This window comes from Zonotrichia albicollis, chromosome 2, assembly GCF_047830755.1.
Source record: "Zonotrichia albicollis isolate bZonAlb1 chromosome 2, bZonAlb1.hap1, whole genome shotgun sequence".
Taxonomy (NCBI): domain Eukaryota; kingdom Metazoa; phylum Chordata; class Aves; order Passeriformes; family Passerellidae; genus Zonotrichia; species Zonotrichia albicollis.
In genome coordinates, this window is record NC_133820.1 from 100,730,944 (window position 1) to 100,758,820 (window position 27,877).

Here is a 27,877-nt window from a genome sequence, read left to right on the forward strand (position 1 = left end):
TCCAAGCTAAATTTACAGAGCCAAGTATGAGAAATTCATGCAGAGCTATAAATATTAATCTGAATTACACACCAAGGATGTCCACTAACACAGATTCAACAAACTAATGTGAAGTTATTTCATGTTTTTGTAGTCAACTGTGCTAATGTAATTACTTATGTTCTAAGCAAGGAGATACACAATAACTTTAAATAATCCTTATATTATCTCCCTACTTTTCACTACCACGTGGCCATTAAAAAATGTTACATCTTGGGTAAGATAAAATGGAATTTTTTTTATCTTTCAAAATTTACCTTTTTTTTTTTTTTTTTTCTTTTAGAATAGTGGTTTCCAACATAAAGAACAGACACACACCACTGAGGTTCAAACACACATTAATATGTTGGAGCTGTGTTCAGGGCATTCTTTTTATGGTATTCGCCATATTCCCCAGCCTTAAAATTAAAATATGTCCCAGAGATAGCTGCAGTAAATTTAATTTACTATTAAATTTATTAATTTAATAGTAAATTAAGATAGCTTAATTTACTAAGCAGACATGAAAGTACAACACAATTCCCTGTTTCTATTTACAAATACTCTTACTCTGGCTAGGTAGAGGATCTTATTTTTCTTAAACCCTGTGGATATAAGGTACCAAGTTAGTTGATCTTCCCTTGAAATGTGCCCATGGAAGATGTTGCAAACAAGCTCATTCTGAGACACAGGTCTAGGGGAGAAGCCATAGCAGGAGCAGCTGAGGTCACTTGGACTTTTCAGCCTGGAGGAGACTTCATGGCAGTCCACGTGTTCCTCGTGAGGGTCAGCGCAGGGGCAGGCACTGAGCTCTTCTCTCTGGTGGCCAGTGACAGCACCCAAGGGAACACCATGAATCTGCGTCAGGGGAGACACATTAGGAAAATTAATTCATCAAGCATGAGGAAAAGTTCTCCGCCCAGAGGATGTTTGGGCACTGGAACAGGCTCACCAGGGAAGTGGTCACAGCACCGAGCCCGACAGAGCTCAAGAAGCATTTGGACAATGCTCTCAGCCACAGGGTGTGACCCTCAGGATTGCCCTGTGCAGGGACAGGAATAAAACTCAATGCTCACTGCAGGTCCCTTCCATCTCAGGATATTCCATGGTTCTGTGATTCTCATTACATGCTTTTGAGATGAATAGCAAGCTTCAAATTCATGAAACCAAACAAAAAAGAAAGTAGTAATAGTTCAGTGAAACAAAAACCTCAGCACTGAACATTGGAATGATACTGAATAGTGGCTATTAGGCAGCACCTGAATATTGTCTCAGATGAAAGAAGGAATTTAAAAAAAAAAAAAAGAAAGAAAAAGTCTTTAGAATACAACTGGTGCAATCTAAGAAAATTTGGTATTTTTTGTATGCCCATAATTACTTTGTACGTCCATAATTTTTTCTTACTCTTTCTTCATAACCTACCTTGCATTTCATATATCCAAATGTGGGTGCATTAGGAAAAAAAATGCACTGGACATCTTCAAAACATCATGAAATCTATGGCCTTTATTATCAGATAAAAATAATATGGAAATTACAAGATAGCTAAGTGCAAGACATGATTGTTTGAAATCCAAATTTATTACTAACACATATTTTATGCTCATTTGTGTGCCTGATTTTTGGGTGCAGTTACTGAGACACTGGTGATAACACCTTGTTCATGAAATCATATTTTGTTTCTATTACTTAGTAAGATTTGGAAACAGCTCGTGATCTCCCATGAGATATGAAATCATGGCAAATTTATATAAATTTGACAGTGTCACGCTTATTTTTTGTTACATTCTAATGTGTTTCTAATTGAAAAATCAAATTCCATATGCATTTTTTATATTTCATATGTATAAAAATGCATAAATACATCTATGTGCATTAATCAAGACTTTTATTTAAAGCTGATTCAATAATAGAGAAATGCAATAATAGATAATGTCTTATTATTTACCTCCTTAGCTGGAATGGAGAAAGTTCTAACTTAGGAAGGCAGACAGTTTGTTTAATTGTCTCTCATTTTTCCTTCACAGTATGTTATGCTAGGTGAAAACCATTTTCTACATAAATCAGTTTTCTCCAGGATATATGGTACTCAGAGGATATAAAATCTCTTGGATCTCAGCTTCAGATGGCACAATCCTGGTGAAATCAAAAGAACCATAGCAAATTATGTCTGGAAAGGATCTGGCTCAATTGTACCTGAAGATAAAAAGGAAGAAGTGTTTTAAAACATTACACAGCCATTCATAGGTACATACAGGAATTGCAAAACAGTTGCTCCAGGTCTTATTAAAATGGCATTAAACACTTAATGCTGCAGATATCCTTCTGGCAGATCACCTCTCCAGGCCTTGACAGCTCCCACGTGCCCAGTGAAACTCCTTGACAAAACAGAGGCTACAGAGACTCCTTCATTCACATGCTGCAGTTATCAGTGTGACATAACAGCATGGACTGACAGATGCTATGGAATTTAACTTCTAGTGTGTGCTTTATTAGTGTCAGTATTTACTGAACTTTTATATTTGGTTTCTAAGCCATACAATATTATCTCCTTCTACCTTTTTCTGCTTCTTCGTTTCTTTCATTTGCTCATCCAAATTGCCAGTTACTCCATAACTGACACAACCTATTAATTGACATTAACCTCAGGTGATCCCTGATGTTTGTCATCCTGAAAATGTTCAGATCATAATTGCCCTAAGTTTAATAAGGGATGCCAAGGTGGATAGGGGCAAGTAGAGGCTACATTAATTTTCTTGGCATGATCGAGGTAAAAAACACTTTATCTTCAACTGAAGACATGTCCTGAATCTCTATATTTTATGACCTACTCTTAAAGCAAATACCAGGTTAGTTCAGCATCCACTCATATACCCCTCTAACATGTGATAAAGTGATAGAAAAATTAATAATAAAAACCAGTGTGAACAGTACTTGAGATGAACACAAACAATAAAGAAAATAAAATAGAAAGACAGATGAACAGTAGAAATAAACATATTTATTAGAGAAAAATAAAGGAGAATTATGCTCTTTGGCTCAGCTGAGGGAAGCACTTAAGCACACACAAAAATTCATCTATATTAACAGGCAAGTTGAACTTGTGACTTCAGTGGAGCCTCAGCTTGGGTTTCACTCCATCACCATCCTGAACAGAAAGAAGCTTTACATTGTCAGCTTCTTCACAAAGCACAGATGTTCATAAGCCAAATGCTGTCTGGGCTGACCTCTGCCTCTAGAACAAAGTTGCTCTGGTCTCTACATATGTGCGTTTCACTGCAGCAGGCTGTGAGTGAGACCTGGGGTGTGCTTCAGTGCTGGAGTCAAGAGGTCTCGGATGATGAAGGAAGGACTAAAGCATCTGTATTACCAGAGTTTATGTGAAACCAGAGAGAGAGAATATCTTTACATTAGGAACCTGCTGACAACATGAAGGGCACTGTTGTGTCCTTTTACACAGCAGTATAGGGCTCTAAATTGCTAAAGGTGGTCACTATTGAAAGTGAAACACTGTTCAGAAAATAATATTATGGCCTATCTTACATGCCTATCTTAAAAAAGGCAAGGTTCAGCCAGTGTGGTTGAAATAATAAAAAAAAAAAACAACAAAAAAGACAGAGGCAGAAAGGATGGCAGTATTCAGTTCAAATGAGTTATGTTTGACAAAAAGGAGATACCAGCAATCAGAAGTAATCATCAACATTATCCCATTCATTTTTTACAAGGTTGAACTCGCAAAGAAGGCTTGGATCTCCACACTTGAAAAGATGCTAGGAGCTGGTTTGCATTGCCAAGGAGCTCAGCCTGCATTGTGTTAGGTTGTGGAAGAAGTGGGTGCTGTTCTTATCCTTCAGAGCTGGAAGGGAACTTGGTGGGAAGAAGGGCACAGTGAAGAAAAATAACACTTAGAAAATTCACAGTGTAAAATCAGCTGGGATTCTCTCTTTCCGATGCATATCACAAAGGAAAACAGCAGTTTTCTCCAAAGATGCTGTGAGTATGTCCAGAATTTCTTAAGGGAAACCCCCACCACTGGCAGTGGCCATGGCTGGTAATCAGAGAGCTTTGGACTGCCCAAGCGTGCAGGTGCTGAGGGTCAGGAAGTCAGTGCTCTCAGACAAAAAGGACACCTAGGAAAATATTGAAGCACCAACTTAATACTTGTGGTAATGACTGGGCAGCAAAAGGGGCTAATCCCTGTAAGCACCTAAAACTTTGAGGGGAAAAGATATCAGCAAAAGATGAAAACAACTTGCAGGGATCAATGGACCCCAAACCCTGCAACTGCAAAGAAATAAGGTTTACATGGCAAAGTTGAATTGCAAATGTATTACATTGTACAATTTATTTGTTAGTAAATGGGACCTGGAAAGAGAAACCCAGTTCAACTCAGTTCACAAGAATTTTTCCTCTGAATCTCTGACATAGTAAAAGCTATGGTTTTGTTAGGAGTCTAAAGCTCTTAGAAAGCTTTTATTATCACCAGTATACTAAGCTTTAACTGCCTCTAAAAATGTTGAAAGAAGAGAACAAAATGAAGACTAAAATTGGGTTTTCATTTTGCTTGTTCTGCATCAGCTTTTAATTTATGATTGGACTATAAAAGATACATAGTTTTGCAAACTTCTATTCTTAAGCTTATTTAATATAAGAATTTAAGTGAGTAGATCTCTTGCATCCTCCTGTTGTTCCTCCAAGGACCATCACTTCATTTCATGAAAAGAAGTTGCACAGATTGCCTTCCAGATTGTTAAAGCAGGAATTTTGGTCTCTAATAGTTACATGATTTCTGTTATATCTTCACAATAAAGAGAAATATTATTTTAAAAATACCTATTGCAACTTTCAAAACTATTTTCAGGAGCTCTGTGAAAGTACTGAAGTTAATTTAATCACTCAGTTTCCATTTATTAATCAGGTCTGAAAAAACAGTGTTGTCACATACCAGACAGCAGCAGATAACTATCCTAGCAGTTTCTGCTGTCTGTTATTGCATACAATGAAAATGCAATTAATAATGAGCCTGACTCCAGGAGAATAGATATTTACTTAAGCTGGGAGGATAGAATCACACCTTCAGTGATTTAAATATATGCACTGTAATGTCATAAGGACACTTGAGTAGGAAGACTGCTTCTGTTGGGATCACAGATGTTTTTCTTGAAATAGTATTTTTAAATTGTGACCCAGCAGAAGAGACATCCTACAGACATTCCCAGTCTCTGCCCCAAGCTACACAAGAAAAGGACATGTAGGATGGATTATCTGTTGGTACCTGAGGATTTCTGAAAGGAAACTTCTTTGCTGACATATGGGAAGGATTGTCCCTCATCCCCCTTGTTTATGCACAGGCTCTTCCTCTAGCCTCTGGCTGTTTTTTCCCAAGATTTCTATCCTGAGTACCTCCTCCTTTGAAATTTGGAGCTGCGATTCTGAAACTTGCAAGGTGGACCTTGAAGGGAAGTAGCTTACTTTACTCCCTCCACAGGTGGGTGATCACTTGGCTGAGAACATTTTGTTCAGTTAAAAGTTCATTAAATGAGAAGATTACCTGCTAAAACTTCATTTCCTCCTTATCTAGCAGAATATGGCTTTACACCAAATTTAGAGCATTTGAAAAAACCTTCATTTAGGACTTGCACTAGAAATAGTCACAGACCTGGAAAAGGGTAAGGGAATGGATGTACAAAGAGGCAAAAAGCAGCTGCACAGCCCGCTTCTGCAGCACTTGTTCTGTCAGAATGCCTTCTTGGGGCACTGGGAGGGATGGAGCCTCTGTTTTGGTACTGGGGGGTGCAAGGACTGCACACAACTCATGTGGCAGCCCAGCAATGTGACACACACCCAGGGCTGGTCACTTAGAGGCTGGATGATGTAATGTACAATACTCTTTTTGAGTAGCTCAAGCAGATATTCGGGTTTTTCTGATGTATTTTTGTCCACCACAGCTACCAAACACTTATAACACTTTGACCCTGTACAATAATACATTTTACTCTAAATCACAAAGGCAGACCCAAAACTAGTTCTTTTACATGCTGGCAAATGAGCAAAATATAGAGTAAATTGCAACAACAGGAAGTAAGGATATTTTTGTATCATTCTGGAACAATCCATTGACAAATATAAAGGGAGACATGTATGGCTCTTGTAACCATGTGTTAATGATGAAATACAACATCAAGAATTTTAATTTTACTGAAATTACAGTTGTCAAAATAATTGCATTAGTTAATTTAAAATTCTTCATTGGAGAATGGCCCAGTCTATATCTCTGTTGCTCAAAATGTTTTATTGTGTAATCACTGCGCTTTTTTGATGAGCAATTTCTTTAATGTTATGCTATATATATGTATGGCAAAACTGTGAGTGATCTTTGTTTTTATACAGTACTCTGTTTTGCATATAAAATACATTATGCATATTCTCTCTCCCTGTCTCCCAACTCCTACCTTCAGAAAGCAGAGAATGGAGATCCAGTGTTCCCTAGTGTCTGCGATTATATTTTGGTTTGTTCAAGCTTTCGAACTTTTTTGTTTCCCAAACCATCCACCTGCAAAATAACTGTAACAATCTCAACTATGCAGCTACTCCAGATTCCTGGACTGAGGACTGACACAGTGCATTAGGTACAACAGCCCCCACGTCCTCCCTTTGCTTCTGCTCTTTTCCTCTGTTATGCTGGCAGCTTGGAGAATAAGCAGGAATTATTTCTTGCAGGGGAATAATCTGTCCTGGGTTGCTTAAATTAACTTTATGCAGAAAATGGCCATGCTACATCACAGCCAGGCCCATAATGTCTTGACAGAAAAGGATGATAAGTAGTCCCTTTTCTCTGATGGCATCTTTCCCTTTCTCTGGATGCTGATCTGCTGCATCTGCCTGCCTGCTTTATTCACACAGTGAATGGTACATTCACTTTCCTTGAGCTTCCTCAGAAAATACACTGATTTTTTTCAAAATACACAATTTATTCATTTGTGTGTCCAAAGATCTGGATGATGTTGGTAATGGTTTTGCATTCCAGTAAGCTTAAGGATAGTGAAAACAGATCAGCAGAGGTAGTGGCTAATCAGGTAATATGGTTTTGCTGTTCCTCTGTAGAGGAGCAGATCTGCAATTGGCTTGTTCGATACCAGAAGTCATTTGAGGATGGGGACATGGAACTGACATAGCATGGTTCAGAAGAAAATCCTTGGTTTAGAATATCTTTTCTGGTGCAGTTTCTTCATCTGATTAACACAGCAGAGCATTAGTACTCTGTTTGGCTGTTTGTTGAAGAACAGGTGAAGCAGAGAATATAACCTACAATGGGTGGTGTAGAGGATGACAGACAGACAGATACAGACAAAAAGAAGGATAAAGTCCTGTCTGGGAAATCACACATAACCTGAAATTATGTGTTAAGTAGTGAACCTGATGGTGTTGTGATGCAAACTGTGATGCCGTGCGGATATGCACTGACTTACATCCTCTGGAGATTTAATCCCCAGACTATCAAACTGTTCACGCTGGAATGCCAGTATTAAACTAACCTTGGAGAGCTACAAAACATGCATTAACAAAACAGCCCACAGAAACCTGGAAGGCACAGCAGTACAGCAATTCTCAGCAGCTCACTATGATGTACGCAGGCTGAGCGTGATGGAAGCAGTTAATTGATAAATAAAGCTACTAAATATTGTCTGTGCATTTAGACAGTGCATTGAATGGTTTCTCATTGTGCAGGGGAAATAGGTACACTTCCAACCACCCTGATTTACCCTTGGACATTTCATGACTATGTCTTATCGCTCAGTTGAGCATAAATTCATAGATTTTATGGTTAAGGGAGCTTGAGATGGGCTCCTATATTTTCAGCACTTAGTTCTGCCACTTCTTATTGGACCATCTGCTGTCACCTTAAAGAGACAAGTGTATATTATCAAGGTAAACATACAAATCATTCCAGCATTTGATATTAAAAAAAAAAAAAAGAGAAACCCTTAAAAGTATTGATCCAAATGTGTCAATAATGTCACAGAGATAAATCCTTAAAAAAGAAAATAACATAAATATTTTCTGTGCAAATTGAAACAGGATGTTTTCACCACACCATAAAAATGTTTCCTGTTTACAGAACTTTAAAATTTATTTATTTCAATGAAAATGCAAGATTCAGTCTAGTTCCAGTAGGATAATTTTAAAATAAAGGAAAAGAGAGAAAAGGAAAAAAATTATCACAATTACTTTGGAACTGAATGATATTATCTAACACTATGATTGAAAGTCAATCTTTCAGGGACTGAGTGCATCTAAAAACAGATGAACACACTGTAACATTCATCTATGTGTACACAAAATAGATTTATATACACAAATATGTGTGCACACTTGTAGGCAGGCTTAATACATGCCATAGTTTCAAATTCAAGAAAGAGAGATGCACATGAAACTCAGTTTTAGGGGAAGGATCATTGGACTTTGAAGCAAAACTAAATCTTACCACAGTTTATGTACATATCACTACATAAGACTCTGATAATATTACAAAACAAAGGTTATTGTCTATAAGACCTATGGCATGAATAAATCTGCTGACCACTCCCTTCTGTAGTTTCCATCATTAGCACCTTGATCTTTTACACACACACACACACACACACACACACATATATGCACAAACATACATGTTTATCTGCAATCATTGTGGTGTTGGATTTTTTTTCTCCCTTAGGAAAATAGACTAAACTCAAAAATGGATATACTGAGTCTGCTTCTTTCACAGATTCCCATTTTAATGGGCACCTAATATATGTGATAAGCAGATGACAGAAGTAGGGAAAATAATTGTAAATAACAAAAATATTAAAAATAAAAGTAAATTAAATGTTAAAAAGTGTATATTTGTACAGTGCATGCTGTACTTTAGCAAATGTATTTGAAATTAATTCCCTTTTATTGCCTAGATCAATACCATTGTGATCACTACTGATTAAAATGGAAACACTTATAAATAAAGTACACCAAATTTTCTCAAATTAACTTCCCCACCTCCTAAGCATTTAAAAAAATAATCCACAAAAGATTTTGAGCATCTTGTTTCTTTTGAGGCAGTGTAATCATACAAATTTTTATTCATATATGATACTACAAAAGCTACAGAAAGGTTCTATTGTTAGTATGTACCATATTATTGGTATTAACACACTCTAAATATGTGGAAATCTCATTCCAGCGGGGTTTTCTGTTTAATTTGTTCCCCTGTGATAATTACAGTTTTTGTCTGAGATGAGAGTCTTTTTTGTTAAGCTCCAGTGCTTCTGTGCAGTCCAACTGTTATGCTGAGAAGTAAATGAAAAAGCCTGTGCTCAAAAGCAACGGAAATAGGCCTCAGTATATTCTTTTTCAGGTCTCAGCTCTGTGCAGAACAAAAACACACCGTGTGATTTTGAAAGATGATGTCCTATGGATGTGTCAGAAATTATGGCAATTTTCCATTGAAATATAGGAGTCCCTCCAAAGAGTTAATTTTATTTTATTAGTTTATTTGGCTCCCTTATTTATTATTTATTTGTATTAGGAACAGTTGAAGCAACAAATAGATATGTATGTACATACAGATGCATGCACACTTTGGTATAGTTCTACATAAGAATGCATGTAAATATGTACGTATTGCTCTTCACTCTAGTTTCATTTTACCAAGGTAACTTGAAGTAGAGTGGTAGGTTTTAAGATTACCAACACTTACCAGTAATCAGTGAGCTGGTTTCCTCAAGTATCATCCATTCCAGTGAGTGAAAAAATTGGTGCAGAGCAACATTGTCACTTAGATGGCATCTGTCATCTCATTCTGTTTCTAACACATAAACCAGCATCAGATACACAAAAGTTACACTCTTCCCATTTATTTTTTTCATACAGGTACGGTACATGGATAACAACAGACACGAAGAGTGATAAAATGTAGAAATAGCCCTACTGGCCATGCAAATGGCAGGAAGCTAGGAAGAAAGAACCACAGCACACAGCAAGAAAGGCTGAGAATTGAAAATGACCCTGACAGATTTGCAAAATGGTCTGGAAAAAAATACAGGGAGGGAGTATGAAATTCACGAAGGACAAGTGCAAGGCACTACTTAAAAGATAAATGTTCAATAAATAGGGGTTAGAGTATAGCTGATGGACAGAATTTTTTCTTAGAAACTAGTAGCTATATGGGTTATCCCTACTGCAGACTTGATGTGCTACAAGCATCAGATTTCTGAAGGGAAAAAAAAATATTCTGAGGTGCAAATGCAAGAGAAAAATATACATAATATTTAAAACAAAATAATTCTGTTTTTTTTGTGTTGTGAAGGCATTAGTAAAAGTATCTGAATATCATGCTTCAGAACTGACATGTCTGTTGACAAGAATGATCAGAAGTCTATGAACCTTCAAAAAGACTGGATGCATTTAGTTCCTGTAAAGATGATAAATAGGGGAGTTATGGTACGTTTTTCTGAGAAGAACAGAAAAGCCTGATACTCCTATTCCTGCTCAACCTGAAAAGAAAGTCTGGATGCAAAATCCAACAAGAAGGGTTTTGCTTAGGGATCAGAATTTTTTATAGGCAAGCTGTTTCGGCTCATGGAGAGAGAGGTTGGTGGATATAGGGACTCATGGAAGGACAAGGAGACTTGAACACATTTACACAGAACAGCCTGCTCCAATGTCTTATTTCACTGCATTTACTTCAAATGTCCAAAACATGTCATTCACCTCATTCCCTTTTTAAAAAGCAAGGGGGTTTCCATTCCCTTTCCCATGATCCTGATTCTATCTTGCTCTCTTGCTTTTCTTCTTTGTACAGTTATTTGCCTCAAAGACATCCATTTCTGTGTCTCTTCAGTCACAGTGCATCACTTTCCCTTCTCTCTTGGCAGATTTCTGTCTTCTCTTCCTTTAGCTTTCTCCTTTCTTGTCCTGTCCTGTTTTTCAAGAGGGAGGGAAACCCTGAAGCTGGAGACTCCCAGAGGCAGCTATTTCTCTTCTGGGATTTTAGAGATAGAATGCAAGGGATTAGACCTGCTGTGTTTTCCCAGTTCTTGGGTTGCAAGGTGGGCAAAGTGGAAGGAGCCAAAGAGCAGCAGGATCTGCTGCTAAGGGAAACTCAAAGAGGAGTTCATCAAGCCCCAGCTGTTGCTGTGGACAGCCTCTTTCTGCTCTAGCATGGGGGTGACAGTTTGGATTATTACTGGGGAACCTAGACTATGCTTATTTTCACTCTTGCTGGATCTCATCCCCTTTACTATCTCAAGGCAAAGAACTTGATTTCAACCTTCAGCCTCTTAGCAGTGCTGCAAAGGAACAATATCTGCCTTTTAAGGCATTTTTGGAGAAAACCTTTTGTTTTGGAAGGGGTAGAGGGAGAATATTTTTCTTCTTCTCTTTAGTTTATCAATTCCTCCTAGTCTTGGCTTAGTCTAAAGTGTGATTCTGCACAGCTCCTGTGGTGGTCTCTTCCCCTTGGACAAAGCACAGGTCCTGCTGATCAGACTACAGGAAAGCCCTATCTTAGCATAGCTGTTTCTTCTTTTCCTGTTTCATAACTGATATTGTTTGTACAGTAGTTTATGCACAAACTCACAGATATCACAAGCACTCATCACACTCTGTTGGAGCAGGTCCTTGGCTCCTAACAGCGTTTCCTCTGCAAGCATACGGGATTAGATATTGTAGCCCCTCTCTGATCTCTCCACTGAGACTCTGTGATAATGCCCTGACTGCACTGCTACTCCCCTGCCCCTCCTCACAAGGGCTTTCACTTGCCAGCTGGTGCCAGGAGCTGCTTTAACTGGTCCTGAAAGATTGCTCCTCTCTGGGTATGTGTTAACAGCACAGTGCTCTCCTTACCACAGCATGTCACCTCTGCACAGTCGCTTGGAGGTTGCAAGCTGGGAATCCTGAAAACAAGAAAATCAAAGACAGCACATGTATGCAGTCTCTGGTCTGTTCATAATGGGTGTGATATGGTGGCCACTCAGCAGTTAGCAAGGAGCATTCAGGGGGTAAATCTGCCCAACAACAGCGGAGGTTCTGTAGGTCCCTTAGTAGCTGCTGTAGGAAATGTCGTCTCCTTTGTGGGAGCTCCCCTCTCTGTGTTTGCACTGCCACACTGGTGCCAGGACCTTAGTCCCAAAAAGCTGCCAAAGAAACTGGCAAAACGTTTCGCACTGCTGGCCCTGTCCTCAGCCCTGTGCTGTGGGAGCCCTGCAGGGTGGCAGCGCTGGCCCCTCAGACCTGCCAGCTGCCAGCACAGCCCGACAGGCAAACAAACAAACAGAAATCCCAAAGAAAACAACAGCGATTGAACCAGCCCACACTGATAAAAGATTCCTGAAGGGTTTTAGGAAATGTATTTGTCATTCAAAAAAAAGAAAGAAAAAAACACAGGCAGCAACCAAAACTAGGCATATCAGACTCACCACATCACAGCACCATCTCATTTTGAACAGAGATGTGGTTACCTCGGCTATGTAGTGGTAGCCTTTGTGAAAACCAAATAAACAAACAACACACACACTCCACTAATGCTGCTCTCAGACTGCATATTGGCTCTGAGCCACATCTCCCGCAGTAAGGGGAGTGTGGAAATGCACAGCCTTGGCAGCAGCTTCCAGTGCCTCAGGCTCTCACAGTTTATTTTATTTATTTATAGGATTTTCTATGGCACTCGTCACCCTCATATCTAAGCATCTTAGAGGTATTAGTAGACTTACCCTCTCAACCCCTCTTTGAGATACAAAATTATTATCTCCATTTTACAGATACAAAACTAATAGGTCACTAACTTGCTCAGTTTCAGAAGGAGACTCTGGCAGAATTAGAGACTGGACAAGCCCCTGAGTTCCATTCCTGAACTTTAACCACAGAAAATTCCCTCCAGGGTTATTAATGAGGCTGATGAAATACAGAAAGCTGAACATCATCATGGATATGTTTGACTCCTGATTTTTTTATTTTTCTACAGTGTTGGGTCTAGCAACTGTTCAGTACATAGAAAAAAAGGTAAAATTCTATTTACATTTTTCATCTCTGAGGTCTAAATAGGGATATCAATACAGCACACCTTTTTCATTAGTGTTTATAATAAGAGAAACTGATATACTTTAGACTTCCATGTAACCAAAAGTCTAACACATTTTTGGCATGACACTAATCCTAAATTAGTTGCTCTATGTTTATTTTCCTTTTTTTGCTTCTGTTTGTAGCTAATTTTTCTAATTTGAGGACAATCTGGTGCTTCTCTGAAGATTCTTTTTTCATTCCATTTTTTCATCAACTCGTCCCAGTTGATAACTTCAAGAATGAAACTGCCTGTTGTGCAGCTATTCTGGTGTTCGAACAGGCCTCTGCTATAAAGAGTTGTGCTTCTTGCTCTCCATCACTGTAAGGAAAAGCAGCAGAAGAAACCAGGAGGATCCCATGTCACTGCAAATGAACCATGAATTTCCAGGGTTCAAAGGACAATGAGAAAGACAGGATGAGTCATGTGACTTTTGTGTTGCACCCTGATAAATGGCAGGTCAAGGAGGGTTGTGTTTAATAGTATATTCCTCAATGAAATGTCACTTTTTCCTCAATGTGTCCTCTGTGTGAGCTAATTAAAATCATGTTTTACTGCAATGTCAGCACATGAAGTTGCTGACTTTCTTGTTGTCTTCTACATAGTACAAAATGAATGTTGTCATTTGATAAATTCAGGATCTTAAAGGTTCTGTCTGATGGGGTCTAATGTATGCTGCTCTATATATGTTTAATGCTTTCAAACTGCCTTTCTTCCTTTGTTCAAATCACAGGATTCATGACCTGTACATAATGTTCTCTTCTGCCATCCTTAAGCCTCAAACTCTTCAAAACTACAGAATTTTTAAAATCTCTCAAGCAAATATTGGCATTTCTTCCCTTTCAGACTGTTTGAAATTAGTTTAGAAGCAATGTGTCCAAAAGCCACACTCATATGAAGCCAATGAGAATTGGCTGTACATATGTAATTTTCTTACAGGTTACTTTCATACTGATATCAGGGTGTGTTTGCAATGTTCATTTGGAAATAAATTCTACCACCTTGCACCACACCTATAATAAGCAGTAGTTAAAGAGTATGGCTATAGAAAGCATGGGATTAATTTTTCTAACCAATAGCAACTGCAGAATTTGCACCAGGATTCTTCTTTGGAAGAACCTCTTGGAAACTGCCATTTATGGTGCATCTCAATAACAGGAACATGAATGAGAAAAACAAACAAACTACTACTGCATTAAGTTTTGCTTTTACTATTTATATCCTTTTTATCCTGTAAAATTTATTTAACAAAAAAACAAAGTCAGTATCTCTGCATGTTTTACAGTAAATGACAAAGGGCAAAGTTTCCAGCTTTGGCCTGATGCTATATCACTTTGTGCTGGAATCCACGCAGATCTTGTAAATTAGCATGGGACTGAGTCAGTTCTTCAGTGAGTATTGTCCTCATATTAATCTGTTGATAGGTGCTACAGCATGAGTGGTGGCAATTCAAGCCATGGCTCAGTCCAGGGTGTACCTTCACCCTCTTTCCCTCCCTCCATCTTCATCCAGTTTGTTGCCCCAGTGCTGAGAGCCCGTGCAATGCTGACTTCTGGCTGAGATACAAAACACAGATCTCAAAACAATTCTCTCACCTCCTAAAGACCTTATCTGAAGCCCATTAAAGCTGATGAGAGCCTTCCCATTGACTTCAGAAGGCCTCAGATCCAGTCCTCCAGGGAAAAGATGTTAACACTCTTGCATCCTTAAACCAGCCAGGAGAACTTCTTGAAATCAATATCTCCCTATCAATATTGATACCTAAAACCCCTAAAACACAACAAAGACACTTCTTGTGAGTCCAGCCAGATGCAGGGGAAAAAAATAGAAAACAAGCCCTTGGGAGAGATCATTGCCTAAAATAAGCAGCTGAGTCTGAGCAGTGACCACAACAGCTACAAAACTATATCCTAACCTTCCCCTGTTTGTACTCACTCAGCTTTGCTTTACTGTACTCCCAGCTCCACACTGAATGCACTAAATGACTCACATTACACACACTGCAACAAAGGCAGTTATACCCCAATCTTCATTAAGGTCTTAATGCAGCAAGGTACTTAAGCACATGCCTAACTTTAAGTACAAGGGAAGTCTAATTAACTTCAATGGGACTGCTTGCTTGCTTTAAGCCAGGCATGTGCTTAAGTACCTTGCTGAAACTGAGACAGAGACTCCAGGTGCTACCATTTATACAAGTGTCATTAAACACAGAGTTAGAGTACTTAGATACACAAACTTCCTAACCCCTAAAACCACATCATCAAATTATAGCTCTTACTAGAAAACAGCAAAGGTGAGCATGTTGATGAAGCATCACATACATCAATATACATATATAAGCATTAAAGTGATCAAAAATACAATATGCCATGCACATTTTCAGCATTCCACCTGTGATTTGTATGTGCATACCTCTTCTTTCAGATTTCAGGTTTCAATAGCCAGGGACTGAAGGCCTCTGAAAGGCCTGTGAAAAAGATCCTGATCTGAAAATAATACCATCTGTGACTTAGGTATGAAAGAACAAAGAACTGAAATTGGAAATGATTAGCATCTCAGGGGTAAAACAAAAACCGTTTAGGTTCCTTAACAGTCCTTTTTGTACTTTCAAGCATTTATGTTATTTTTTTAGTCAATCCCAATTTCTTGTATTTTTAGTGCCCATTTAATTGTCATCAGATAGAAGTTAAGCCACTCACTTGCTGTGTGACTGCAGGCAAGTTGTTTGACCTTCTTTTTAGTCCTCTTATCTGATTTTATAATCCAGCACAAATGGGAGCTCACTAAAATCTAGAAGCTGTGTGTGTGCTGAGCAGAATAAGTTGTCTAGTCTACTGGTTAATTCATCAATAAGGTCAGAAAAAATTTACTGGGAAAGGACAGCCTCTCTCAGGCCAGGCAGGTTTTAGTTCTGCCTATTCCCCATGACATTTTTTTGAGCTGTGTTTCTTCATTAGCGGTTGGACTCCATTAGCTTTAAGATGTTTTCAAACCTAAATGAGTCTATAATTTGTTAATTCTGTACTTAAGAGTTGCAGGAGAAAGCCATGAACTGCATATTTGGAGCTGCATAAAGGTTCCTACTTACAAATCTAGGATCTCAAAAAGTTAGATCTCATTTCCCCATTCTCAGTGCAGCTTGCATCTTGACTAAGGGACTGGCATCCTTTCCCTGTGAGTATGTGGCTAAGAACCCAAAACTATGCACAGACTGTGGATTATTCTTGGATAACTCTGTTTGGTAAATACAATTGTTAAATAAAGTTTGCCTCATGCTCAGGACAATATGGAGTGACTGCCTCAGACTAACATGAAGGATTTAACCCACAAGGAATAGTGTACCTGGAGGAGAGCAGGGAAATTTGGTCTTTAGGATGAGGGGAGAAAGATAACAGGCAAAACTAATTGGTATGACTTTCATTTTATATGTGACAGTTAAATACTATGGTGATGAGCATAGAACTGTTTATTTCTCCTTTCAATTGATTATCTGATTATTTTTCTGAGGTCAGTAGCAAGTGTCTCTGACCTCATTGTTTGTTGAAGCAACTGTATTGTCACCAGCACTGAAGTGGAACATTGCTAACTGAATGGGTTAAGAAAAGTGCTCATAAAAATGCTGAAATGCATTCAGTCTTTGGTAACCAAGACCATTACTGTATAAAAGGAGATACTGAAAAGAGCATTACATTGGACAATTGCTTCAAATAATTATTTGTTAAACATCATTTTACCCACCTGTCATTCTACCTACAGCTCAGTGCTGAGCTGTTGGATGCTCTAAAAATCATCAAACACTTGAAATTAAGATTTATTTGAGGAAAAATGTCATGGAAAGCATTTCTATAGGGTTTTTCACAGTGAAGAAAACTATGTGTTTACAGAGTTACACAATTTCTCAAACAGTAGTTGAGTATTCTTTGAAAACTGTTAAAAAAGAAGAGGAGAAAAACCTGCTGTCTTAGTTCTTTTCAAACAAAAATGTGCTTTGCGTGATTTTATAAGCAACATGCTGTTCTGTTGTCAGCCTTTCTGCATCCCGTTATATCATGGGTCTTGACAACATCATAGGCCAATGTCCCTTGTGATTGAAGTAAAGTATTAAATTTTAGTATCCAGAACAAGGTGATATTTCAAAGGCCAGACTGTTATTGAGCTTGCAGGTGATAAGTCTCAAATTCTGAAATTCTGCATTTTATAGAGAAGCACAACTGCTGACTTCAAAAATAAGTTTATAAGAAATTGCCAAGCACAAATGAACAGAGTTCCCAGTGCTCTGGACCTGATTAGAGCCAGAGGGTTCCAGGGCAGAGTGCAAATTACTTTTCTTGGGCTTCTCTGTGGCTTCTTCACTTTACAGAATAAAAAACACCTGCTGGTAGTAGTGTTACAGAAGATTACACTAAAATCAGGCCTCAGCCTTACTTGAGAGTGACAGAAGAAAATTCTTGTAACTGAACTCTATTTTACACAAGTAATAAAGCTGCAGCAGCACCATTGAAATAATTGTATAATGCCATTGTAATACAGGGTAGAGAAATAATATGAGATATTCCACCTGGAGTCCATCTCTGGGGCACATAAGAACATCCAGCTCTGGGGCACTCAACATAAGAAGCAGGTGCTGGAGTGAGACCAAACGAAGGGCATTAAGATGATTAGAGGGCTGGAGAACTTCTCCTATTCAGCCTGGAAAAGAGCAGACTTCAGGGAAAGCTTACAGCACATTCCAGTATCCAAAGGGGACTAGAAGAGACATGGGGAGGTGCTTTTTGAAGGTCACATAGTGATAGGACAAAAAGTAATAGCTGTAAACTAAAAGAGAGCAGGTTTAGGCAAAAGGAAGAAATTCTTTACTGTGCAGGTGTTGAGGCACTGGCACAGGGTGCCCAGAGACAATGTGTGCCCCATCCTTGGCAGTGCTCAAGGCCAGGTTGGATGGAGCTCTGAGCAACCTGGTCTAGCAGAAGGTGTCCCTGCCCATGGCAGAGGGTTGGAACTAGGCAATCTTTAAGGTTCTTTCCAATCCAAACCATTGTATGAATCTGTGATTCTATGAAGTTTGATGATTTGCTGAAGAATATTCTGCTTGAGTAGTAGATCACATAATCACCTAAGTGCAAGCACCTCTTGGTGTCATTAGTACAGAATTGTCCAGTTTTCAGGCTGTAAACAGTGAATGAAAAACACATTAACCTTGGGGATCATCAGTTTGCAGCTCTTGATCTTTCCCAGAGGGAATCACCAGACTAAGAAGTGTCATACCCATTCCCTTGGAATGGATATAGGTTCTGTCTGAACGGTGAAGTCTGCATTTTTTTCTCCAAAATATGGAAAAATATGGCTAGTGCTTTCAAGAGAAATAATGTGGATTGGAAAAGGTAGATATGAAAGATAGGTCTTTGGGTAAACAGCCAACACAAAACACTGTGGTGCTTACTTCAGCTGTGAAATAAACCAAAATCCTCCATTCTACAATAAGGATTTATTAAGAGAGCATCTAAACTAAGCTTTCACACTTGATCCCCACAAAGGGTAACAAAGACCTTGATTGACATCAGAGTAAAATCACAGGTAAATACCATTTCCTTTCCTACGCAACATTCCTGATACGGAGTAATTCTGTTCTGTGTCACCCACTATCAGAAGAACTGCAATTGCCTTCTCATGAACCATTTAAATAATTCCATCTTTCATCCAACAGTTCCCACAAAAAAATTCTGTTTCTGTAATGACGGATGCTGTAATGCTATAACAGACAAGAGAACATGGAAAGACAAAAACAATTTGACACTGAAAATTAGGGAGGTAAATAATTTAACAATGAATTTCTGCAGAACTGAGCTGAAGTCAGAAAAACATAGAGTAAAGCCAACCTTTTTGTCTGTTCCTACTACAACTAATGAAACATTAACTGTAATACATATCCATTGGTGATCATATTTCATTTGATAATCCATTAGGGCCTCACATAGTTCTCTGCTTTTTCATATAAAACATAATACTTTAGGGGGAGGGAAGCTGGCAGACAGAGGAGGAAGAGGATTTGTACTCACACTGTGTGCTGGCACAATAATGTTCTTCCTGCTGAAATAATGGCTCTTCATAGGGTTTAGGTCAAAGAGTTTAATGGAGCTTAGCTCTGGATGTCTCAGTAACTTCTTAGATTCTAAAACTAAACTACTTTAGTCTTAAAATACAAATGATGATGGCCCTAATAAGAAGACACATTCCCAAGCAGACTTGAGAGTGAAATATATGACAAGAATGTTAAAACAGATGATATCTTTCTTCCAAATAATGATGAAAAGATGTCTGTTCCTAACCACAAATTCACTATTTTCTGCAGTTCTTCAAGGCAGAGGAGAAGAAGAGGATGTTTGCACTGGGAGTGCTTGCTGCCTTTTGTTTAACTGCATTTTGTTCAGTCTCTGAAATTTAAATACAAATATATAAAAAAAAAAATACTGAACTCTCATATCTGCATATATTTTGCTTTTTTGGTTATGTGGCAACATGTGGAGAGAATGCAAAGATCCCCTCATCACATTATATTCCAAGATGCAGTGTAAAATACCTTACTTCTATGTCAGCCACAAATGTCCCTTTGAAAAAAGAGAGATCTTGATTAAAGTTTTGGTTTTTTCAGACTTTCCACTGTTACATTTCTCTACCTCTCTAAAAGTTTCTTCTCATAACATAGAACTAACATTACTACTTGACCATCCAGATTTCTTTAATAACATGAATCTTCTTCTGGCTGATTTTACTGCACACTGGAATCTCCTTATATATGTCCTGCAATTGCCCTTGAATCCACCAACAATTCCCTATTAAAGATATCTTGTTGTTTCCAAAAAAAAATATCCCGCAATTTATTTCAATAGAAAGATAAATTCTTTTTCATCTCAAATTAGGAAGAAACAAAGAAAACTTGTACTTCTCTTTCACAAAATTGGCTTTGGTGTTTGCTTCTTTAATTTTTTTTTCCTGGGTTGGCAATTTCCGTCCTGACAGATCTGTGTAGTTTCCTTGGTCAATAGATAGAAAAATAGATTTGAAGAATAAGGAGAACAGCTGCCCTAACTTCAGAGAAGAAAAATAAGTCAGTAACGTACCTTACCTATCATATGCTGGAAGTTTCTGTTATAGCATTTGTGCAGGAATGAAAATGCAAAAAATCTAAAAAGTCTTAAAGTAAATTTTTAATTCAAGAAGGTCAAGGTATCCTTACATCATGCTGCTATGGATACCTCTAGTGTCCTACACAGACTGCTAGATAAAACTGAAACAAAACAGAGTAAAACAAAGGACAAAGCCATAAATATTGTTTCAGATGTGGGTCACAGCAGTCTAATATTGTACCTGGCACACTTTGAGGTCTTTCAAAACAATAGAATCTTCCAGGAGAGAGAGAAAGGTTTCTTTTTACTCTAGAGGTTTTTCTCTAAAAGATTTTCCATGTTTTCTTTACAGGTATATACTCAGCTTCAGGGGTGTCTTGTGCCAGCTCTGATGCACAGTCACCTAAGAGCCTGCCAGCCCTTTTGTTTCTCTTGAAAGCCCTCTAGGAGCATCAGGGGGACCTGGAGATTGTAACATCTCTGTAAACTGCTGTGGGTACAGAAAGAGCCTGATTCCCTTCTTCTTCACAGGGCTGTAAACTGGGAATGTCGTCATTCAACTGCATCTTGAATGAAACTGCCTCATCAGCCTCATAAATGCAAGGAGAGAATTGGGTACAAAAGGATAAACAGAAGGAGACAGAGGAGGGAGGAAGGGGAAGCCCATCCTTCCATCTTCTGCCTTAACTCCTTTCTGCAGCTAGGAACAGCTGATGTAGAATCTGCATTTTCTAAAAGGGAATTACTCTCCAAATTGGATCTCAGGGTTCATTTAGTATACGTAAAACCGAGAGTGAAGTTTATGCATGTAACCTTTGGAGTAAAAAAAATCTCTCTCTCTCTCTTTGAGGATGCTATTGTTTTGAAAGACTCAAAGTATGCTAGGTACATTACAGGTATATTAGACTGCTGTGACTCACATCTAAAGCAATATTTATGGCTTTGGCCCTTGTTTTACTTTGTTTTGTTTCAGTTTTATCTAGCAGTCTGTGTAGGACACAAGAGGTCTCTATAGCAGCAGGATTTAAGGATACCTTGATCTTCTCAAATTAAATATTTGCTTTCAGGCTTCACTGTCAGCTGTCCATTATTGGGGGGAATCTGAAGCCCAATTTTTTGTGTGATGAGAAAGCCGAATAATATTTGTTACAAAATACAGGTAGGTTCTATTCCTCCTCTAATATTTTGGTTGTAAGTCACTGACAATTCTGTTCACATAGCTCAATTAATAGAAGCATTTCTATAAAAATATTTAAATTTGCCAAATTTTGCCTTAGTTTGGGCTCTGTGTTTGTTGGAGGCTTTTTTAATTCCTAGGGAAAAATAAACCCCAAAACATTAAGAGAGGCAAAAACCTCAGCTATACAGAATTTTGTGCTAAGGCATCAGGATTGAGATTTCTGATGAAATCAACATTTTGTTGTATTGGAAATTAAAGTAGCTCTTTCAAACAGGTGATAAAAGTGTCTGTCTCTGTGGCTATCAGCTTGTTCACGTGCATACTTACTTCTTACAATGCACTAAATCTCTATGGCCTCACAAAAGCAGCAAGAATGTTGCACTTTATATTTTTAGAAGATATTTGAAGATTGATTTTGTGTGTGTGTATGTTTGTGCACATATGTGTGTCTGTGTCAAATCAAATCCAAAATACAGATGCATCAATGAGTTTTCCTTTCCTGAAAGCAAGAAAGAAACAAAGAAGAAAATGGTAACTAATACACAAAAGGGACAAAAATAACAAGGAGTAAGAATAACAAAGAAAAGGAAAAAAATATTTAGAGATTGGATGCTGGGAGAAAGTACTGGGCTATGTATAATAACTCCAAAATACGCAAGAAAAGATCAAGAAAGTCCAGGCTGCAGAAATCCATTAAAAAGGAAAAGAATAAATTTAATTTATCCCATTAAACAAATGGAAAAAAATCCAGTGGCAGACCTAATACAGATGTTTTGCAATATAGTGGGAAAATGAAGACATTTTCAAGCAGCAAGGCTTGCAAGTCATCGTCTTGAAATGCTTAGATCAGGTGGCACTCTCTGTTAGAAAAGTAAGCTCTGTAATGGTATTGATTGCTTCAAGGCCATATTAGAGATGAAGACAAGTCCCAGGAGAGAGGTTGTTGTCACCTTGACCTTGGGTCAGAGCTGGACCACTGACCCCTGACACCCAGGACTTCTGCACTGCATCGTGATATCTTTCATGCCTACAGACAAAGTCAGCAGGGGACATGTGTCGATGTGGCCCTTGCCAAATCAGAATTGACTGGCCTGTAGGAAGCTGGAGAGCAGCGGGAAATGTGGGTTAAAGTATGTCAATAATGTTTCACAAGAACAATTTCTCCCAAGAATTGTAGCTGTTGGAATGTTTTGACATTTATTCGGTAGAGAAATGTAGCATGTTTTGTGAAGCACTTCAAGAGAGCTGCTGCTAACTGCCGCGGTGTATTGATCTTCCTGTTAAATTGCATGGGCACACTTGGGAGATCATTGAGATTCAGGCAACAGGACAGAAAGGATCGGCTGCACCCGATGGTCACTAATGGTAATTGGTTTCGATCCTTGCACTTGAAGAAGCCGTGATTTACTTGGTTCACAGATGAATTGTAGACACTAAATATTTTGAAAAGAAAATATACTGTGATTTCTTTTTCTCATGTCATTTACAAATTATTGCCTCCACTTCGAATGTTTCATATAAAGTATAGAAATCCACATGACTCAATATAAGAACATGCTAAGCAAAAGTTCAAGGAATTCCCTCTTACCTGTAAAGCTCATATTGGTGCATAGCAAATGAACTTTCTGATCATGATATAAATGAGATAATTAAATAATTATAAAAAAATTTACACGACCTTAAAAATCCATCAACACTCTTAAGCCTTCCTATAATCTCAATAAATCATTTTTACACTACACACAGTCTTCTCTCTACCCCATTTGGTGATGTATCATCACAGTCTTAACACAATGAATGTTAAAAAGAAGAGTATTGAAGGCAACTACAAAAGTAGAACAATGTAGACAGGTATGGCTAGCAATGTAATATTGAAGTAAATTATACTGGAATGAAGAATCTGATATGAAAATTGGATACTAATGTTAATATCAGAGTAAATTATTGCTACGATACAGGAGCTGATATAAAAATTGGAGTATACTTCCAAAAATGAACAAGATGATAATGCTGCTAAAATTCATGCCACACATGATTTTCAAAGCAGATTTTAAAGGGCTTCTGTAGCTTTCTGCTTTTTACAAGATACTTTGCTAAGTATATGTACATAATTACATGAAAGCAAAAATATTCAGTAATGACGGCTGCTTTAATACAAAGAAATTCATATATACTAAGATTCTGGGAAGGAAACAGTTCTGTAATTCTTTTAATCTGTTTCAAGTACACGTGTCCTTTATGATACATACTACATTCCTACGGGTTTTTAAAGGACAAAAGGGTTTTCAGTTTTTGTTCAATGTTTTTTTTCCCTTCAATGGAGAGGTCAGCAGTTTCTCCAAACAGCTGAGTTTCATGCATAAACTTGCATAAAATATCCATAAAAATCTATATAGCACTTTGACAAATAGAAACTAGCACAATATAAAGTAACAACATATATTGTTTCTTTGTTAACTAAGATCAAAATTATGCCTATCTGGAGTCTTTTGGTTAAAATGACTGTAAATAGATTGCAAATTCAATTACAGCCAAATCATGCATCGTAGAATTTATATTATCCAGAACTAAAATAGATAAAATATAGAAAAATGAATGCCTGGATGCTACTGAAAGTTCAGTATAACAGCAATATGGCATTTTCAATTGCTGCACAAGTCTCAAATTTCTGAAATATTTACAATCCTTAGATAATGACAACCTCAGGAGAAAATCAAGAAAACAGACGGTATACAGGAGATAGCCTGAGGCAACCAGTGATGAGGTCAGATCTATACAGTATGTGTGCTTTACATGAAAAACGCTCTACTAAAATGTCTTTGCGTACTGCGTAGAGCTTTGGGATGTAGCAGGTATTCACTAGGGGAAGGTAAGGATTATTTACTAGGATCAGTAACATGGAATTCAATATTAAAACCGACAAAGGTTATCATCTATTACACATTAAATTCACCACAGTTGTTTGACAACTCTCATAGCAACAGATTCCACCCTTAACAATTCAAAGCAATCTTTCAGATTAAAGTTCATGTGATCACTTTAAAGAACTATTCATTGTTAATCAAGCAATATTGCTTCAGGCATCGTGTTTGTCTTTCACTTCAGGCTATTTGGTTGATTGCAGAAAATGCTGAATTTTTCTGCGTGTGTGTGCAGAGCTTTGTGTCTGCTAGGTGGAAGTGACAGGTGAGGCAGAGGGGAGGGCGGATAAGAGAACTGATTGAATGCACTGCAAAAGCGGTAAATAAAGTCCCAGCGGCTGAGTGTTTTGGTGGGCACGATGAGAAGTGTATTCTGCCTTAATAATTGTACAATTTAATTTGGTAGGACATTAACCAGTGATGGTATCCTTAAAATATAAAATATCCATTTAAAACATCTAATTTTATATACACATTCATGTATGTTTCTAAAATTGCCCAGATTATCTTGATCATGCTGTACTTCACACGTTTTCTAGACGGAGCTGTTACCCACAGAAAGGTACTTCTCAGAGGAATTAAGAAAATTCGACCCCAACAGTCAATGGCATATAAACCCTCTTTTTTTCTCCCCATTTGGGTATGTCTTACTCTCGATTTAGCTATAATCCAAAAGTTTAACAGATGCAATATCCACTACAATAACACTGTAGGGAGGAAAGACTAAAGAAGCTGGGACTGTTACCTGCTCAGACACTGCTGTTGAAGACCCTAGAATGCTCACTCCAGTGACCTAACATCTGCAGCAGTGTTCAGCATCCTTAAAATACTTGTCCTTTTGAGGAAAGTGGTCATCCTGCAATGCTGCCCTAACATCTAACCAGGTGCTGAATCCAAACTCAAATGAGAGAATGCTTGCTTCAGATGTCACTACAAGTGCCAGAATGGATCCTCTGTTGATGTCCATGAAGAGCCCTGCTTGCAGGTCACAGCACAGCCCTTAAATAGGAGTGAAAGATAAATGAATCGTAGTGCAGGCTTGTAAACACTGGAAGTGGATAGCCCATCAAGATCTCTTCAAGAAACAAGGTGGAAACCATACAGGAGTGTCTGAAGTAATTTGTATTTCTTGATTTAAGGAATTCTGCATTCAAAACCCCTCTTTAACGATAATAGTTTTTTCATTAGAAAATGTCAATTTGTTTGAAATTAAGCTGTGTTTTGGAAAAAAAGTGGTTTGGAATAACTTTCTGATTCAAAAGTCTTATAGACAAAGATTTTTTTAAGTGCTCAAATATCCCAATTTGCAATTTTTAATAAAAATTTACAAATTTGGCTACAGTTGAAAATATTCCTCCATTATGTGCTGAATAAGAATAGTTTATAAAGAACTAAACCCTAAAATAATGCTTTAAAATTACTGGAATTATACACAGTATTTTACCTAACTACATTTTTTCCTGCAGTCCATCAGTTTGCATGAATTCCATAATCCTGAGAGAAACCAGACATTGGAAATTTGTATTTTTTGGGCAATATCTGTTCTACTCAGCTATCCGTACCATGATGGTTTCCAGTAGAAAAGATTTCATTAGGAAAGGCTTACTATTTTATATTTTGGAAGGTTACTCATAAAACCAACTTTTTCTTTTGTCCCTTTCAACATTTTTAGGTAGTTTCTCAGATCTGAGAAAGTATGACCTTATTTCAGAATTAAGACCAACATCAAAAATGAACACGAAAAAAAACTTTTCAAATCTTTGCAATCTGCTTAGTGTGCAAAACATATATCTGTCTCATAAGCCTCCAGAGTCTTTACTTCTAGTTAAAGATATCCTTACAGTGAGAATTCTTAAAGTACAAGAAAATTAAATAATAACAATTCATTGTTACTAAAGCATAATGATGTGCACTTATTTCACTCTTTCTTCCTTTAGACCGGACAAAGTAAATAAGGAAGCTGCTGACCTTGCCCTCCAGAAGTGTTTTCTGATTGTCAAAATCATTTTAGAAGAATTAAGGTTATTTTTTTTTTAAAGATGGTGTTTTATTTTAATGATGCTTTGAAATTCCTTTTTAGCCAAAAAGAAATCCTGTTAACTGTGGAAGAGAATTCAAATCCTGATGATAATATCCTTGACAAGTCTGTGCTTCTCTGGAGTAAATGAGATTTTACTGTGTTTTCTTTCATTTTCTCTTTTCATATTTTAGAAGAATGAAAAATAGTTTCTAATGAATCACTGATCCTCCTCTTTTCTTCCTTGTCATATTATTACCCTTACTAGGAAACATTCCCATAAATATATATCTTCTTTTTCATATCTTCATAAGAAAGAAAAAAGCATTTTACAAAGATTTCTATGGTCATCTTTTCAGTCTGAATTACTGCCTCTTTTCACAATATGCAGATTAATTCATGACATTTGGATTTTATTCTTTAAGCTCCTTTAAAGTGCACATATTTATTTCATACGTGTGTATGTGCTCTAGCACAAACTATATCTAAAATAAATAAATACACATCAGTAAAGCTAAAAGTAGAAAGATGCTTTATATCAAAGAGCTCAGCATGGAGTGCCAACAGTGCAGTAAATATTACAGAAGGATAGCAACAAAGGAGACACTCATGGCTCTAGTTAACAAAAACATGCAGCTGTACACGTGCAAGTGTGTAAGGCAAACATCATAAATACCTTTCACGTTCTTTTGGGAAATGCTGGTCATTTAATAGCTCAACCGGGCACAATGCTCACACCCTCAGGAGCCCCAGGTGAAAGCCTGCAAATAAGGGAGCAGCATTCAGTCTGCTAGAGGAGTGAGGCTTTTCTGGTCAATGTTTTTTGGATTTAGCTGAAGAAAATGTTGCCAGTCAAGTAATGAGATGTATCTTAATTAGAGATCTCAGAATCACAAACTGAGGCTGTTTAAAGCTTGGAGGAACAAAAATAAAGACAGAGCAGGTAACTCTATGTGCAAGGAATTTCTACATTTGTAATTTTTTTCTTTGATGAGAGTGCAGAGGAAGTCTCGGTAAGAGTTCATTAGAAAAACCACCCTTACAGGTTGTGTCTTCATGGATAATTTGTCTATAATAATACAGAAGGGAAGGAGTCATGAAACAAATAAGAGTAAGAAGGATCTTTTAATACTTCCAACCTACCTGCAAGCACTAGGAGTATTCACTATGGATAAGATACTGTAGTTTTACAGGCTATGGTGAAGGATACGTTCTCTTGTGACCATTGTCAGGCTTGTGATAACACCAGACACCACTCTCATCATGTTGTCACACAGAGTTCCTAAAGATGTGCATTACAACTTCTAAAGGAGTGTGCAGGGTGTGCGAGCTCCTGATCATTCTCTACCAGAGAGAGACACCCTGACTACAGGATGCAGTATATTGTATCCTGTGAAAAAAACCTGATACTATTTTCTCTAGGCTCAAAATGTCCGCTTGAGGAGACAGACTGCCCTGCATGCCTCCACTAATTACTCTCTGCAAGATCTGGACAGGTGGATTGCTCACAACCAAACATGGAAT

The 27,877-nt window shown here is 37.7% G+C and overlaps 1 long non-coding RNA gene across 3 annotated transcripts; it reads right to left on the bottom strand.

Moving 5' to 3' along the window:
* On the bottom strand, positions 1-27,165 carry LOC113459200 (uncharacterized). Of its 3 annotated transcripts, none has more exons than XR_012579285.1 (5): positions 27,030-27,144; positions 11,899-11,948; positions 9,752-9,859; positions 1,967-2,154; positions 1-876 (listed from the first exon to the last, which is right to left on the bottom strand). It is a non-coding gene; the product is annotated as an uncharacterized LOC113459200 (long non-coding RNA). The 3 variants fall into 3 exon arrangements; XR_012579284.1 differs by lacking the exon at positions 27,030-27,144 and adding an exon at positions 12,471-12,527; XR_003380213.2 differs by lacking the exon at positions 11,899-11,948 and having other exon boundaries at positions 27,030-27,165.
* Between the last annotated feature and the right edge of the window lie 712 nt (positions 27,166-27,877).